This window comes from Leucoraja erinacea, chromosome 1, assembly GCF_028641065.1.
Source record: "Leucoraja erinacea ecotype New England chromosome 1, Leri_hhj_1, whole genome shotgun sequence".
Taxonomy (NCBI): Eukaryota; Metazoa; Chordata; class Chondrichthyes; order Rajiformes; family Rajidae; genus Leucoraja; species Leucoraja erinaceus.
The window spans coordinates 81,198,308-81,216,955 of NC_073377.1; positions in this window are offsets into that span (position 1 = coordinate 81,198,308).

The following is an 18,648-nucleotide window of genomic DNA, read 5'->3' on the forward strand; positions in this document are numbered from 1 at the left end:
CCCATTGCAATGTTTCTACAGCAGCTTCTGGAAGGAAGTCAGTTGACCCAAGTAATGCAACATTTTCTCAGGTACTATAATCAATTTAAACAAGGCTTCACACTTCAGCCAATCATTAAACAGCAGCACAAACACATTGCAACATTATTTACAATACCGTTTCACACCATCTGGGTTCCAGACTCCTTGGAGCCGTGACTCCATCTTGCAACTTTCACAGAAAGAGACCAAGCAGGCCCAGCAAATGCAAAGATCCTCCATTTTATAATAGCTCTATTCTGGCCAATATTAACATTACCATCTGTGGACTTAACCACGTAAAAGTTATTCAAAAGACCTAACATTTCTTATCAATGTGCCTTAGAATATTATCATGTTCTCCTTGATCACATTATTCTCCTTGGTGAATACCAATGCAAAGAGAATCTATGTGTCTCCCACATATTCTACGTGAAATATTACACATGAGATAAGATAGTGGCATTTAAGGGGCATTTGGATAGGTACATGTGAGTGCAGGGAATAGAGGGATATGGATCATTTACAGGCAGATGATAGCAATTTAGTTTAGTTTAGAGATACAGCATGAAAAAACAGGCCCTTTGGCCCACCGGGTCTGCTCTGACCAGTGATCCCTGCACATTAACACTATCCTATATCCGCTACGGACAATTTTTCCATTTACCAAGCCATTAACCTACATACCTGCACATCTTTGGAGTGTGGGAGGAAACCGAAGATCTCTGACAAAACCCACACAGGTCATGGGGAGAACATACAAACTCCATACAGACAGCACCCCTTGTTTAGTTTAACTAACATCATGTTCAGCACAAACATTGTGGGTCTAATGAGCCGATCCTGTACTGTACTGTACTTCTATTTTCTATAGTACATGCACACACGCTGAAATTTACTACATAAAGAAATCACAAGAGTATGTAACTTGCACTAGTGATCAGCAAAAACAAAGATTCCAATGTCACAGCATTGTCAAAAGTATAGAGTGAATCATGGTTATGTGGTTTTAAGGTGCGGGGACTCAAAATAATTAACAATTCCACAAAGAATTAACAGTTAATATATGGGATTGTTAAGTGTAAAGATCATAAAAAGAAAAAGCTTGCATTGAGGATGGATGCCAACTACTCCTGCGACCTTTAAGCCATGACAAGGTGACAGTTTTTTGGTTTATATACAGAATGGATGGAGATGGCTTTAAAGACAAAACAACAATTGTTATAATTGAGGGTGAGGGATAAGTCATGTACACCTAATAAGGTGGCATATAAGTATGTGAAAGTAATCTTTCCAGACAAAATATGTGTAGATATTTAGCAGATTTGTTGGCTCCACTCAAAACAAAACATATTCCTTTTATAGAAATAAAGGTGCAGGAGGAGGCCATTTGGCCGTTCATGCCAGCACAGCCAATCATTGTGATCATGGCTGATCACCCACAATCAGTAACCCGTGCCTGCATTCTCCCCATATCCCTTGATTCACTAGCCCCTGGAGCTCTCTCTAACTCTCTTTTAAATTCATCCAGTGAATTGGCCTCCACTGCCCTCTGTGGCAGAGAATTCCACAAATTCACAACTTTCTGGGTGAAAACGTTTTTTCTCATCTTAGTTTTAAATGGCCACCCCTTTATTCATATGCCACTGTCCCACTAAGGAAACCTGAATGGAACCCTCTGGTGACCTTGCACCCCACCCAAGGTTTCCATGAGTTGCCAGAGGTTTTGGTCACTTGCCTGGAAAGCCGCGACTGAAGCCTTAGCTGCATCTACTGACCAAATAACCTACAGGATCTTTGCTACCGACCACACACACACACAACACAAACACATGGCGAAGCTGGGGACCAGGGGCAGTGGAGGAGCGCTGTCTGTGCAATGAAGAGGAAGGTAAACGGCTGCCATGGAGCATGGTAAGTCCTATAGAGAGTGCGGGAGAGAGGGAGAGAAGGGGAAAAAAGGGGATAGACGGACAGAGAAGGGGAGAGAGGGGAAGAGAAGGGGAGAGAAGGGGATAGAAAAGGGGAGAGAGAAAGGGGAGAGAGGAGAAGGGTGCGAGAAGGGTGAGAGAAGGGGGAGAGAAGGGGGGAGAAGGGGGGGGGGGAGAAGGAGTGAACACAGTTTTAAGAAGTCATAAAGTTAGCGGGCATTTTACCTTCCAGCGGATCTTCTAGGTCCTGAAAACCAAATGAGCCAATCAAAATGGCTGGTCTGCGAAGGAGATTGCAGTAAATGCATGTAAGTAAATAGCAACCACACTCCACTGGCTTCGACCAAACGGCAACCAATTTTTAGTCGAGGCCGGTTTTGATTTTGTTGAAATAATCGCAGGAACATAGAAGAAGCCTCGACTACGCGGAAACCACTTTCGACCATTAGGGAGAGTGACCAAAACCTCCGGGAACCTCCGGGTCACCAGAGGTTTCTGTTCAAGTTTCCTAAGTGGGACAGGGGCATTAGACTGTGGCCCCTGGTTCTGGACTTCCCCATTTTAACGAGATAATCAAGAGATTGTAGAGGTAATTTAATCCAGCACCATAAAAAGCAAGGAACAAAAGGCCAAATAAGATTAAAAACAGAGCACAGCTGAATATCTGAAATGAAAACATAAATTGCAGGAGACATTCATTAGGCTTGGCAACATCACGCAAAATGCCTTTGACCTGAAATATAACTCTGTTTCCCTTTCTACAGATGCTAAACTCCCCAGGAAATATTCTATTTTGAATCACCATCTATATTTATATAGTTGCACTGATAAGCCTGGTAAATCCCTAAACTAAGCATTGAGAGGCAACTGTGCATATGGCCTACCAAATGAACAAATTCAATCACAGTTATTGTACTCGCAAGACGTAATATTCGATTTCATATATAAGATTGGAACATCATTGGAGTTGGCTTCCAAAAACATTAATGAATTTTAAAACTGTGCATAAAATTAGTATTAGTACAGTCAATGGGCAGATGGCAGTAGTAAAGGTCACAAATATGTCAGTTTAGCAAGGAAAATTGAATGAATTAAGAAAGGGCGAGGCTCGATCCAGAATGGAAAAACAAAACAATGTTAGACAAGTGAGTTGGCAGAGTATAGGGATGCTGACAGAAGGAACTCACAAAGAAGAGGTTTTTGATAATGTTGAGTTTGGTGAACAGGAGGGAACCATGTTATATTGTAAATATGCACCTAGTGGCAAGGGGGGAAAGCAGCAATTTCAAATTTGCTATAAATTTCAGGATTAGTACATAGATGTGAAAAGGCTGTTAAAGGCTCAGTAAAGAACTACGTATATAGAAGGGTTGACCCAGCTGCAGATTGGCACTGGGTGATAAAGAATTGGCCACAAAAAAGAAAAAAGAAACCTTTACATTATGTAAATTTTAAATTAAGTGCATTTCTCCCATCCCTTTCTTTGATGGCACCACTTTGATTATTTGCAAGGCTATACTGTTTAAATTAGCAGGGATAGTACAGTTGGGTTGTCTTGTCATTTTTGCAGACATGATTGATGCTTATGTGCAACATTCATCTTTTATGGATAACCTAAAGTCTTGAGTGTTAGAATCAGGTCAGGCACCTCAACGAGTTTGGAGACCCAAAAGATTACAGATATAGGAAAGCAGTGCAAAAATCAAACTGAAGGATGAACTCAACATGTTAAGCAGCATCTGTGGAGGCAAATGAAATGTAAACATTTCAGTTGGAGACCGGGTGCAGTCCTGATGCAGCATATCGATCTGAATCGTCAACAGTTCTTTTCCCCCGACAGGTGCTTCTCGACTCTATGAGTTCCTCTGGCAGTCTTATTTTTTATCTCAATCCGGCTTTGTTCATTTTACCAGATGTGAAGAGCTGAGAGAAAGGATATAAATAATACATAACTGGTCAGTAAACATACAAGCATTGTGACACCATCATGACTTGATGTCTTGCAGGCATAGGATGTTCAGCATGTACCCCCAAACTCTCACTAACTTCTACAGAAAGCATAGTATCGGGATGCATCGCAGCATGGTTTATGAACAGCTTCATCCAAGACCGCAATAAATTGCAGCGGATTGTGGACACAACCCAGACCATCACACAAACAAACCTTTCTTCCATTGCCTCCATTTATACTTCACACTGCCTCAACAGGCCAGCAGTATAATCAAGGATGAGTCAAACCCCAGCCACTCTCTCCTCTCCCCTCTCCCATCAGGCAAGAGGTAAAGAAGTATGAAAAGGCACACCTCCAGATTCAGGGACAGTTTCTTCCGAACTGTTATCAGGCAACTGAACCATCCTACCATCAACTAGAGAGCTGGCCTGAGCTGCTTTCTTCCTAATTGTAGACTCTCAGACTATCTTTGATTGGACTTTACTGGACTTTATCTTGCACTAAACGTTATTCACGTTTGTCATGTACACTTTGAACACTGTGAATTGTAATCACGTATTGTCTTTCCACTGACTGGTGAGCACGCAATAAAAAAGCTTTTCACTGTACCTCAGTACATGTGACAATAAACTAAAATCAACTCAACTCTTCTGAGCTATCCATGAGTGTTCCTTGCTTCTGGTCCTTTCAATTGGTCATTGGTTATAAACTATTAATCATTTTCTCAAATGAGTGGGATTCAAGTATACCATGCATGCCATTGGCCAATATTCGCTTTGTTAGGTTACACTGTATCTATCTGGAATATCTCACTCTGCCCCTGGAATTGCTACTTTCTTCAGGGATACTACTGCCAAAAAGATAAAACACTTGTTTTTGCTTAAGAAGACAGTTCTGTAAACTCCTTTAACTCACCCCCAACTAAAGATGCTGCTTCTCTAAACTTTAACAATGGTTCCAGGCTCCTTGTGTATGGGGAAAACATGCAAGAAGCACATTAAAATTATGCAAATTTCCCAACTCCTTTGATTCTGGTGGAATTGGGCTGACAATCTTGCTCTGAGCACATTGGATGATTGGGGACACTTTTTGCCAGAGTGTAGAATGAACCTTTATTATATCCTCCCTACGTAGAGAGCAACAAACTTGAAAATGTATCACCTGAGACCTGATGGTAGGAAAGTATTAAATGGGGAATGCCTTGAAATATTAATGACAGTGATTTTCCACAGTGTAAAAGCATCAAACCGAAATGCAGGATCAGCTTGCTTAATCACTGCATATTACATTTTATTTTTTAAACAATATACAATAGACAATAGACAATAGACAATAGGTCCAGGAGGAGGCCATTCGGCACTTCGGGCCAGCACCGCCATTCAATGTCATGGCTGATCATCCCCAATCAGTACCCCGTTCCTGCCTTCTCCCCATATCCCCTGACTCCGCTATTTTTAAAAGCCCTATCTAGCTCTCTCTTGAAAGCATCCAGAGAAAGTGCCTCCACCGCCCTCTGAGACAGAGAATTCCACAGACTCACCACTGTGAGAAAAAGTAGAGCAAAGAGTAAAATAGCAGAGTGCAAGATGTAATTTTCAGCATTGTGGTGTTGTAGTTCCAGAGAAAATGTCCAAAGTCTACAATGAGGTAAGTAGGATGATCAGAACAACACTCTAGGTTTTTGGGATAATCATTTAGAAGTCTGATAACAGAGGAGATGCAGTCTTAGTTTAGATTACTTTAGTTTGAAGATACAGCTTGGAGACAGTCCCTTTAGTCCACCGTGTCCAAGCCAACTAATGATCACCCATATATTAGTTCTATCCTATACACTGGGGACAATTTAGAGGACCCAATTAACCTACAAACCTTCACATCTTTGGAATGTGGGAGGAAGACGAAGCACACGGAGAAAACCCACATGATCACAGGGAGAACATAAAATTCTGGACAGACAGCACCCGTAGTCAGGGTAGAACCTGGCTCTCTGCCATTCTCTGATGCTACAAGGCAGCAACTCTACTGCTGCGCCACAGTTTGTCCTAGATAAACAGTTTGTTCCTGAGTCTGGTGATATGTGCTTTCAAGCATGTTCTATTTCCACTCAGGGTGAGGAGGAGAGTAAAGAATTGAGGCAGATACAGCCCTTACAGGGTCTTCTTTCTTTCCTGTTGCTGATTAGTGCAGTATAGGAGGGATGTGTAGCAGAGCCCACACCCATTCAGTTCCAACATAATGGCTGTGAACTTCAATAACACACCAACCTCATCAAGTGAAATTAAGTCTCACTGATATTTGGGTTATGGTCTCCACATGAAGCTAGAGAAGAGTTGAGAGCCAATTGTTTTACCCAGCTTTTAGAACACAGGACGTAGAACAGTTCAACACAAGGAATAGGCCCTTCAGCCCACTAGGTCTGAGCTGAAAATTATGCCAAGTCATTCTGCAAGTGATTCTCTACACATCCACAAAATGCTGGAGTAACTCAGCGGGACAGGCATCATGTCTGGAGAGAAGGGTGACTTCAGTTGATCTGAAGAGTGTTTCAACCCAAAACATCACCCATTGCTTCTCTCCAGAGATGCTGCCTGTCCCGCTGAGTTACTCCAGCATTTTGTGTCTATCATCGGTTTAAACCAGCATCTGCATTTCTTTCCTACACCTTACATATCCATGTACATCTCTAAAAGCCGCTAATGTATCTGCCTCCACCTCGCCCCTGGCAGCCCCTTTAAGTGTCTTTGCCAGCTGTTAGTATTTGCTTCATGTCAAATATAATATTTAATTTATTGACTTCTTTGGATAGTTCTAGATTAAGGATCAACAAGGGTTGGTTGGAATCAGAGGGAATGAATGATAATGAGTAGACTATCCAGTAAGCACAACAACCATCTGAGATAAACATGACTATCGGCTACTTCTGACAGGCAGCAAGGTTTTTTTTTGGGAGTATTGTGTTCAGTTTGGGCCTCCCTCTACAGGAAGGTTGTTGTTAAACTGGAAAGACTGCAGTGGAGATTTATGAGGATGTCTGAGGACTTGAGGGGCTGAGCTATAGGGAGTGATGAGGAAGACTAGGACTTTATTCCTTAGAGTGCAGGAGGCTGTCACTAAAGGTAACTTGTTAAAAATGTTATTTACATCATAATAAACTGTTGTCCCAATATTAAACTAGACGTAAAATTTGAATGACGGTTGTCAGTAGTTATACTGACATTAAAATTTGAATGACGGTTGTCAGACGGTTGTCAGTAGCTTTCAGTCATTTACTTCTTGTCACATTTTTGCACATGGATATGCAGGAAATAGAGGGATATGGATAATGTGCAGGCATATGAGATTAATTTATCTTGGCATCATGTTCGGCACAAACAATGCCCTGTTTCTGTGCTGTACTTTTCTATATTATATGTTCTATATTTAACAAACTTTGAACAATAATGCCACAACCAAGGTTATACATTTCATGCAAATGTTGATTTCTTGTTTCCCGGTGACAGCTTAAAAAGAATTGAGCATCAATGTTCTTTTTCTGCTGATGTTGCATTGAGTTACCAAAGCTTCAATGTCACACCAGGATTTGCCTTTTATAGTTCCTACACAATGCACTAAGAATATGGATTCATAACAGCTAAGCAACTTTGATGGAGTATTACTTCAAATTTCACTACTTCCTTTAAAGTTAACTCTGCATCATTTCTTTAAAGTGTGATGAAAATTGACACAAATTTTATGAGCAATATTTTCAGCGCTGACTCCTGGACTCTGCTTGTCTCATGATTGATCACATAAATAGAACTGCAGGTGCCAACAAACTCGTAGTCCTTCAATTCTTTTAAAAACCTATTACAGCAAAAAATGAAGCCAGCCTTGAAAGGAAAAGCCACTTTATCCACTAATATTGATATTTTCAGGCGATCAAACATATTTTCTGCTATTCCCTTTCCTGCAAATATATTTTTTAAATTAGTTTGTGTAAGCAAAGTTGATCTAATGTTCACAACCCCATTTTGCATCTGGTATAATGCAGGGTGCGCCAAAACAATCCATGTCACTGCTCATCTTAGAGCAATTTCTTTCAGACAGCAACCAGCTTGCATTAGCATTCACAGTACATGGTTTAACAGTTAAAATAAGTACAGAACAGCGTGTCCACAGCCATGATAAAATGCTTATCAAACATGCATGCAAAAAATCAATTAATAATGATAGCTACACGAAAGAAAGGAAATTGCTATTTTTTTGGGTGCAGCAAACTTCATTATTTCCATGTTAGAATGCATTTTAGATGGAAAAGAGCAGTTATGCATATCGGATGGCTTTTTTGTTTCATTCATGATGATTTGTAACATCTTGTAAAAAAAAAGTAAGTGCCTGTGTAAACCTTATATGAGCTCTGTTTTAACTGTAAAAGAAGTAAGATATCTAGCCCAGAAATATTATTAATTCTCAGTGGAAGTGATAATCCAGATAACCCACATCCATTCATACCAGTGTAGTGGGGTGCATGGTCTGTTATAATCCTCGTAGAAGTGGCTTTGGGTGGAATTGGGTGCTTCATTCCATTCCTCCATTAATGCACGTTTCACTATAATTAAGGGTTCTATGTCTGCTGATTTATTCATGAAAACATCAGTTTTAGGATTCCAATCCCTAGAGGACACCTAGATATACACCTTGCTTTCCCCTTCTTAAGCACCCCCTGAGGATGTTGTCATTCTACTCCAATATGTGTGTCCAAGGTGGCTAATGAGGCCAGGGTGGCAACTGCAGGTTCTTCTGCAGCTGACAGTGAAGATGAGTTTGTAGTTTGCGGGGTGGTGCACTCCATCCACTGCATGCCCAGGGTGATCCCAATGCATGAATATTCAATTATCAATATCGCCTTGAATAAACAAGGATCTGCAGTTCCTTCCTACACATGACCATGTGTTTTATGTCAGGTCTTGCTCTCCAAATAACATTTGCTCAATCAACCAAAGGGTGTTCTGGCACATTGGAGTTGGTGGTGAATTTCGTAATTGAAGTCTACCTTTTCCAAGGTCTGGCACCTAAGAAATGAGTTGATATTTTACACGATTTTCTCATCAATTTTTATTGTCAATATAATTCCGTATGATGTGAGTAGATCACTTTGTCATGTGGATGCCGACTACAGTGCCATCCTCTCATTTGCTTTGTTGAAAGCATCGACAATGTCTTGGAACTCGTTTTCCAAGTTTGTACAAATGCAGGCAGCAACTATCACATCACTTCTGAAAATGGACATTGAAATGGCTTCAGGGGGAGAAGTCACTGTCATTTATGAGGGAATAAATTAGTGAATAGAAGTCATTGACTGTATGGCAGGGTCAGGGAGTCAGAGTGGTCCTCAGATGAAAAGAAAGTTTGATGGTTCAATTGTGCTTTATTGTCATGTGCAAATGCACAGTGAAATTCTTTGCTAACATACAGTCCAGTAGAGTATTGTCGTACTTAAGCACATCCCTGATTAGCAAAGTGTACAGAAATAGTCCACTGAATCCGCATGCTTGAGGCATCATCTTTTGATTCCATTTTCAATGCTCTAGTTGTCCAGTCAATGCTCTAGTTGTTATGAGCAGTGCCCAATCTAGGCAAGCCCCTGACTGTTGCAGGACTACAGCCATCGCCTTCTTTGGATGTGTGGACTGACATCCTACTCCTCGCCCTTCCACCTTAGTGCCCCGGGGGAGCCTCCCGCAGCCACCTTGAGGGACAAATCTCGGTTCCTCTCCCACTGGCCTTGATCTTCGCCCTTCGCATCTGTCATCGTCGCCCGATCCATCCTCCGGGGCTCCGATTTTCGGGGAAGAGCAGGGCCTACTCAGCGGTTTCCTCCCTACCAACCGCAGTCCACCAGGTCTTAGTACATCCAGCCATAGGGGACAAGCAGGCTGGATGTACTAAGCAGCTTCCTGATAACACTGGGAGCTTCTGCCACATATGGAATCGCTGCTTGAAGTGATAGCAAAAGTAGTGTGTAGGAAGTATCTGTAGATGCTGGTTTACACCAAAGATAGACACAAAATGCTGGAATAACCCAGTGAGTCAGGCAGCATCACTTAAAAAGAGGAATAGATGACGTTTCGGGTCGAGACCTATCTTTAGACTGAAGAAATACTCCTCATACTCGACATACTCCTTTTCCCCAGAGATGCTGACAGACCCGCTGAGTTACTACAGCATTTTGCATCTGTTTTCGACAGCAAAAGTTATCCCTGCACCTAACAACAAGGCAGTGAAGCATTCCATATCCAGTCACAGTTAGGCTATGATCATTAGAACTGCAGCACAAAATTGCAACTTCAAAATAGTCAAAGTTGCAGACTTGCATAGCTTATGACTGAAGTCAGAGATGAACACACCCATAGAAATTACACTTCCAGAGCAAGCAACTGTCCAGATGCCACATGCATGTCACACACACATCACATCACACACATATCACACACACACATGACCCACACAGACATATACATCCATCTTACCACCTTGTCTCCGACTGGCAAATGCATAGGACATTCCTGTGCGGGATTTAACTAAGTGCTTCAACAAACATGTACAATGTGATAAGGGCCCGGGAACACCACTCACGTTACTCACTTATCCCTGTTGTTTAAAGTTTTATCAATGCCCTTTATTTTTTCAGGCACAACCACCTTTGTACTCATCAGGAGGAGCATATGCTGTAAGCATTTCTCCTCAACCTGAGCCATCAGTGAAACCTTTTATAAAAGCTGATTTGGGCAATAATTGATTGATGTTCCAGGGATGCTAATCAATTATAACAATTACAAAGACATTGCAACTGTAGGTCGAAATGTCTGATCACATACTACAGAGTACATATGCTAGGTTAAAACTTTAACCTATTGTTGTAGTTATAATCAACAAACGATCCCTATCTGGGAGTTGTAATGTTAGAATGGAATGCCAAGTACTTGTTCATCCTTTTCTTGTTTAATGGGGAATAATCTGCCCCCAGGGAAATCCCACAATAATCCCGCACTTTGAAAAAGCGTCTGACATGGCAGTGGCAGGCAGTCTTTTTTTTATCACCATTCCTCATTCTGGAAATATTTAAAATTCATGGTACTTGAGTCAGGGTTCGAAGCACCAATAGTGGGTTTCCAAGTTTAAGGATTCATAGAGTCATAGATTGATAGAGTTGTACAGCGTAGAAACAGGCCCTTTGTCCATCTTGTGTAAAACAGTTACCCCTAAGTTTTCTATTAAATCTTTTCCCCTTCACCTTAAACCGATATCACCTGGTTCTTGATTATCCTATTCTGGCTAAGAGGCTCTGTACCTTACCCCATCTATTCCTCTCATGATTTTGTACACCTTTGTATGAGCGTCCCTCATCCTTCTGCATTCCAAGGAGTCCTAGCTTGTTCAACCTCTCTGAACAGCTCCTGACAGCTTCTTCATAAATCTTCTCTGTGCCCTTTCCCGATTCATATAAACCTATGTGCATTTTTTGGGGTTTTTTCTGATAATATTTCTGTGGATTTCTTTGAACCACAGCCAGTAGAATGCCTGCCTTGCTGAGACTGTCATGACTGAGTTGAGAGTCAGGCTTATGGATCTTCTGCTTGGCCAGTGTTGAGATGGGCAGCAGCTAGTCTATAGCATCAAGTAGCAGGTGCTGAAACTGTGGGTCCTTAATGAAGTCCATTGATTGTATTCATTGACTTCTCTGGAGAATATATCCGCTGATATCTCAGAATATAAAGCTCCCTCTGGGTGGCCTTTCAAACAGCCAGAACCTTCAGGACTGTTTTGTTACCTGTGTCTTTTCCCTGGCAAATGATAACTTTTCTGTAAATTTGTCATGGTCTCAAGGATGCAAACAGGATAGTCGAAGCTCTTGTAACACCTGCTCACCGGACACGGTTAGCTTTGAGCAAGCTGGTTGCAGCTTTGACAATACACAGCAGTTGTGGCTTGCAAAAGCCTGTGGACAGTTCACTTTACATGAAATGAAAACAGAAAATCCTGGGATAACACAATAGATCAGGCAGCATCTGCACAGAGCAAAACGGAATTAACAATCCATGTTCATAACCTTTTATTCAAAAATGGCAAAAGTGCATTATCCTGAAAAATTGATTATGTTTCTCTCTACACAGACTGCAGGACATGCACATGACATAAACTCGATTTGACGACCTGATTTGACTAACAAATTCCCTTTTATAATTTCACTCCGTCTGCCTCCTGCTTTCTGCTCATGTGAATGGGGATAAATACCCTTTCCCTTAAATAGAGAGAAGCAATGCTCTCATTGGGATGAATGGCAGAGACAAGTCACTGATAAGCTGGAATGATCCAGAGCTAATGAATGTGAGGGTTACAGCAGACTTGATACCCTTAGAGAGACCATTCTAGACATAGGTTTATGCTTGTATCAAGTTCCTCAGAGATCACAGATCTGCCATTATTATTTTTTTTAAACAATGGTCTACAAGAACATAGCATGTGGAGTATGTAGAGAATGGCTCTTAAAAATAGCGGAGTTAGGGGATATGGGGAGAAGGCAGGAACGGGGTACTGATTGGTGGATGATCAGCCATGGTCACATTGAATGGCGGTAATAGCTCGAAGGGTCAAATGGCCTACTCCTGCACCTATTGTCTATTGTCTATTGTCTGACCATTCCAAACTTTACCACTATTCATAGATCTTTGACTGACCTCCTCCTTCAGTGCTATTTTCCTGGATTAAATCTCCAGGATTCTATTGAATGAACTCAATGACTGAGTCTCCACAGACATCTGTGGCAGGGAATTCCAAAGATTTATTGCCTTCTGAGTGCAGTGGGAGATTGCAACCTTCACGTGGTACACCCTGTTTCGGCTAATGCAATCAACCCGACATGGACAAACAAATAGATGTCATGTTTTGGTGTCTCCAACTTTAGTCTGTGCACGCCATAAGCAAGGAGAAGACTGTCTGTTGAGTGAAGATCATTCTCATCCTTTCTGCCTCAACTGGCCTGGCCCTGGTCTCTAAGCCGGTGATACTTGATTCTAGATTCCTCAATTAGGGAAATGTCCTCACTGCATGTAGGCTGCTGAACCCTGTGATACATTTGAAATGTTTCATTGATATCACCTCTAATTTTTTTAAACTAAACAGAATTTAGACCCAGTTAACCAGGTCCACAGTTCTCAACGGTGTATTCTTCTTGGAATTACACCATGTCTTGCCAACTATTAGCCTATCAGGGAACCCTCTCGCATGAAATCAACTGTTTTTTTTTTCTTGCTTCCAGACCCCACCCCCACTCCACTACAATTAGTCTGAAGGTATCCCAACCTGAAACATCACCTTATCAATTTTCCTCAGAAATGCATACTGACCTGTTGAGTTACTCTGGCGTTTTGTACCTACCCTTAGTATTTAAATCCAGTTTACCCAGTCTCGCTCCATCTAACAAAAACATCCAAGAAACCAGTCTGCTATATATTTGTTTCACTCCCTTTATGGCAACTATCGCTTTATTTCAACATGGGATGATCAAATGGTCTATATTCCAAGTAAGCTCTCATCATTGCAGTGCTATTTCTTTATCTCTGTATTCAAATCCTCATACTAAAAGCCAACATTTGATTTGCTTTCATAGTTGCTTTCTGCTCCTCTGTGTTAGCTTTGTAAAGAATACCCTTTGAACTGCAACATAACTCTGTGTATAAAATCATGAGATTAATAGATCGAGTAGATGCTTGCCCAGAGTAAGGGAATTGAGAACCAGAGGACATAGGTTTAAGGTGAAGGGTGAAAGTTTTAATAGGAATCTAAGCGGTAACTTTTTCACACAAAGGGTAACTTTTAGGATTCTCCCGACGTCGGTGGATTCTCCCGACACCGAAGCACCACCACCCGGCGAGAACGGCCTGGAACATCGGGCCTCCGTGGAGGCAACTGTGGAGGCCTCAATAGGCCCGACTATGGGTGGACTGGGAATGGGAACCATTGTGGGGGGATGTTTTTATTTTTAAATTTCTTTATTACTGTTATGTCTGTATTCTTTCTTTATGTGCTGCAATGGCAAGAAGCATTTCACTACACCTAGGTGTATGTGACCAATAAAAAAAAATAACCTTTGAACTTTTTTCACACAAAGGGTGGTGAGTGTATAAAACAACCTGCCGGGGGAAGTAATTGAGGCAGGGACTTTTGTAATGTTCAGAAAAATTAGTCATCATGAAGCAAATATAAATGGAGGCAATTTGGGTGGCTGAATTTAAGGGGAGCGCCCTTCAATCCATGCTGATTTATGGAGCCATATGCTTTAGTGAGGTTAAAAACGATCATCTATGGTGGCGGGTGCAGCCTCTTGCATTAATCTTGGAGTTGTTGCACATGTCCACCATGACTCCAGATGGATGGTCTCCTGGTCTAATGGTCCTAGTCAATGCTCCCTCTGGCAGATGGTCTCCTATTCAGGACATGGTCTTTGGGCGCTAGAAGCATGCGACTGAGCAGGACTTTCCTGAATGCTTTTCTTCATGACTGAAAGCAGAGAGATCCTACTGGGTGGCATCGCTGCCAGACTTGTGTCCTTTCTTGAAGTTGGTTGCATTCATCAGGTCCTCTGATGAATTATCCTGTTCCCAGATATAGATGATGGGATTGTAAACACATGACAGAAACTCTTCCCCACAAAGTTGCAGCAATGTAATGTGGACACCCTGCACACTTGATACCTTGTTATTTTTCAGATAGTAGAGAACTTTTGTCTTGTCTTTTGTCCTCCTTCGAACTTCTGACCTACCGTTACATTTGCTGCAAAACATTCAGGAGAACCTCCACAGAAACACACGCATCTAGGCAGCAATAACCAGAGAATGGTTATTAAGGCCATGCACTTAACCTGATGTTGAAGGCTCAATTGAAGGCAGACACAAAATGCTGGAGTAACTCAGTGGGACAGGCAGCATCTCTGGAGAGATGGAATGGGTGACGTTTCGGGTCAAGACCCTTCGTCTCTGCCTGAGTGAACATTGAAGGCTCAATGTTCATTCAGGCAGATGACATTAGTGTCACGTAGGTGAGCAGCCTTTTAAACAAGAAGGTTGCAGTGAATAGAAGTCTGTGAATGTGCATTTCACAGTGAATATCCAGCAGTTTCTGAAGCATAAATACATAATTCATGCCTACAAAAGAATCAAATGATCCACAGTGACATACTGTATTTAGCTATGTTAAGAAAATTAAAATGGAAAATAAATAAAAACTGCAGATCTTGGCAATTTGAAATATAAAAACATAATATAAATAGACAGCATGTTAATCTGAATTTCTAAGGGACAAACAGATTCATGTTGGTTTTGATTTTTTTTATGCTTTCAGTTGCATTAGGTATGATTAAGTTAATAGCATTTTTGAGTCGGAAGGTTTGAAGTTTCAGGCAAAGACCTGTCAAATATTAGCGCATAGCAGATCTAGTAGAGCTAGCGCATCACCAGCAGAGACATAGAAACACAGAAACATAGAAAATAGGTGCAGGAGTAGGCCATTCGGCCCTTCGAGCCTGCACTGCCATTCAATATGATCATGGCTGATCATCCAACTCAGTATCCTGTACCTGCCTTCTCTCCATACCCCCTGATCCCTTTAGCCACAAGGGCCACATCTAACTCCCTCTTAAATATAGCCAATGAACTGGCCTCAACTACCTTCTGTGGCCGAGAATTCCAGAGATTCACCACTCTCTGTGTGAAAAAAGTTTTCCTCATCTCGGTCCTAAAAGATTTCCCCCTTACCCTTAAACTATGACCCCTTGTTCTGGACTTCCCCAACATCGGGAACAATCTTCCTGCATCTAGCCTGTCCAAACCCTTAAGAATTTTGTAAGTTTCTTTAAGATCCCCCCTCAATCTTCTAAATTCTAGCGAGTACAAACCGAGTCTATCCAGTCTTTCTTCATATGAAAGTCCTGACATCCCAGGAATCAGTCTGGTGAACCTTCTCTGTACTCCCTCTATGGCAAGAATGTCTTTCCTCAGATTAGGAGACCAAAACTGTACGCAATACTTCAGGTGTGGTCTCACCAATACCCTGTACAACTGCAGTAGAACCTCCCTGCTCTGATACTCAAATCTTTTTGCTATGAGACCTGGGTTCAATCCTTACCATGGGTGCTTTATGTGAGGTGTTTGCATGTTCTCATTGTGAATGCATAGGTTTCTGAGTGTCCAGTTTCCTCCCATGTCCCAAAGACATGCAAGATGTGGTTAGTTGGCCACTGTAAATTGCTCCTAGTATTAAGATGTGGTAGAAGGTGAGGCAGCACAATGGCGCAGTTGGTAGAGCTGCTGCCTTACAGTGTCAGAGTCGAAAGTTCGATCCCAACATTGGGTGTTGTCCATGTGGAGTTTGCACGTTCTCCTAGAGTGTATAAGTATCCTCCGGGCACTCCAGTTTTTCCCCACATCCCAAAGATGTGAGGGTTTGTAGGCTCATTGGCCTCTGTGATATTGCCCCAGTGGATGATAAAGTGGGACAGCATAGAACTAGTGTGAAGGGTGATCGATGGTCAGCGTGGACTGGGACTCATTGGGCTGAATGGGCTGTTTTCATGTTGTATCTTTCCATTGACTCCAAAATTATGAGGAAAAGTAATAACAAAAAGGGATTCATGTGAGATTAGTGTAAATGAGTGATCAGCATGAGATCAGTGATCTGTGGGAGTCTATGAGAAAATGCCACCTAAGAGGTTAAAACCAGGACTGTCTTTTCCTGCAGATGGATTATAAAAATCATGTGCCACAATTTAAAAGAAAGATTTCCTGCCCCCAATATTTAATCAGCGTTTATAAAGACAGATTAAGTGATAATCATCATACTGGTTTATGCAGGGCTGCCAACTCTCACACTTTGAGAATCAGGCATTTGAACAAATTCTCACGCTCTCATGCTGATCACAAATTTCTCACGCTCTGTCGTGAGAAATTCTGTGATCAATGAAAATGTCAAAACTCAGATAAACTGCACGGGCCGCGGGTGTTGGAGAGCCAGTGCTGAGGGAGGGATAGAAGCAGAACCAGCAGCAGGGACAGATGCGTTGAGCCGGGGCTAGCGAGTGTTCGCCGGGCTGGCGAGTGTTTGCGGGGCTGGCGAATCGCACGCTGCAGCCATGGAGCAGCTTCAGTGCAAGAGTCCCGGGTCGTCGGATACGTCAGAAGCATTGCGCCGCTGCTGTACGAGTCTCTGTGCCGATTCGGCACAGAGACTCTCAAAGGGAGGAGGAAAGAGAGAGGGGAAGGAGAGAGGGGGATGAGAGGGGAGAGAGGGGGAGAGACAGGGGGGAAAGAATGGGGAGGGAGAGGGGGGAGAGAGAGGACAGAGAGAAAGGGAGGAGAGAGAGGACAGAGAGAAAGGGAGGTGAGAGAGGTAGACGAGAGAAAGGAGATAGGGGGAGAGGCGATAGGCATGCAGGTGCAGCAGGCAGTGAAGAAAGCAAATGGTATGTTAGCATTCATAGCAAAAGGATTTGAGTATAGGAGCAGGGAGGTTCAACTGCAGTTGTACAGGGCCTTGGTGAGACCACACCTGAAGTATTGAATATTGAATGGCAGTGCAGGCTTGAAGGGCCGAATGGCCTACTCCTGCACCTATTTTCTATCTTTCTATGTTTCTATGTTTCTATGTTTCTATGTTTCTATGTGGTCCTCTATCAAAGTGCTTTTATTGCTGGATTTTTGTAACTTACTGTGATCATTGTCAGCTATTGGAGAGAGCAATATAAACCTATTGTTTGATAGTCTGTGACCATGCCTGTTGACATTTCTCAACCATAGAAGAATAAATAAATCGAAACGAGTAGTAGAAACAAACTTAATTACCCATCACCAAATAATCGCTTACCTGCCTTCTTAAAGGGGCTGTCCCACTTGGGCGACCTATTTGGCAATTTTAAAAGAGTTAAAAAAAAAGACATATTGAAGACCTCCTTCGACTGCGTAGAAGACCTCCTTCGACCTCCTTCGACCATGTTGAAGACTAGCTTCGACTTGCTACAACTAGCTACGACTAACTTCTGGAAAATTTGACACCGAATAGTGGAGTGTGAAGACGACCTCCTTCAATATCCTTCGACCTCCCTTCGACTATGATGAAGACTATCTACGATTACCTTTGACTACCCTCGATTACCTACGACTAACAAGCCGACCTAATACGACCTATTACGACTCAGATTCAGATTCAGATTCAATTTTAATTGTCATTGTCAGTGTACAGTACAGAGACAACGAAATGCATTTAGCATCTCCCTTGAAGAGCGACATAGCAAACGATTTGAATAAAAAAAAATAATAAGTGTCCGGGGGGGGTGATTGGCAGTCACCGAGGTACGTTGTTTAGTAGAGTGACAGCCGCCGGAAAGAAGCTGTTCCTCGACCTGCTGGTTCGGCAACGGAGAGACATGTAGCGCCTCCCGGATGGTAGGAGGGTAAACAGTCCATGGTTGGGGTGAGAGCCGTCCTTGGCGATGCTGAGCGCCCTCCGCAGACAGCGCTTGCTTTGGACAGACTCAATGGAGGGGAGCGTGGAACCGGTGATGCGTTGGGCAATTTTCACCACCCTCTGCAATGCCTTCCGGTCGGAGACAGAGCAGTTGCCATACCATACTGTGATGCAGTTGGTAAGGATGCTCTCGATGGTGCAGCGGTAGAAGTTCACCAGGATCTGAGGAGACAGATGGACCTTCTTCAGTCT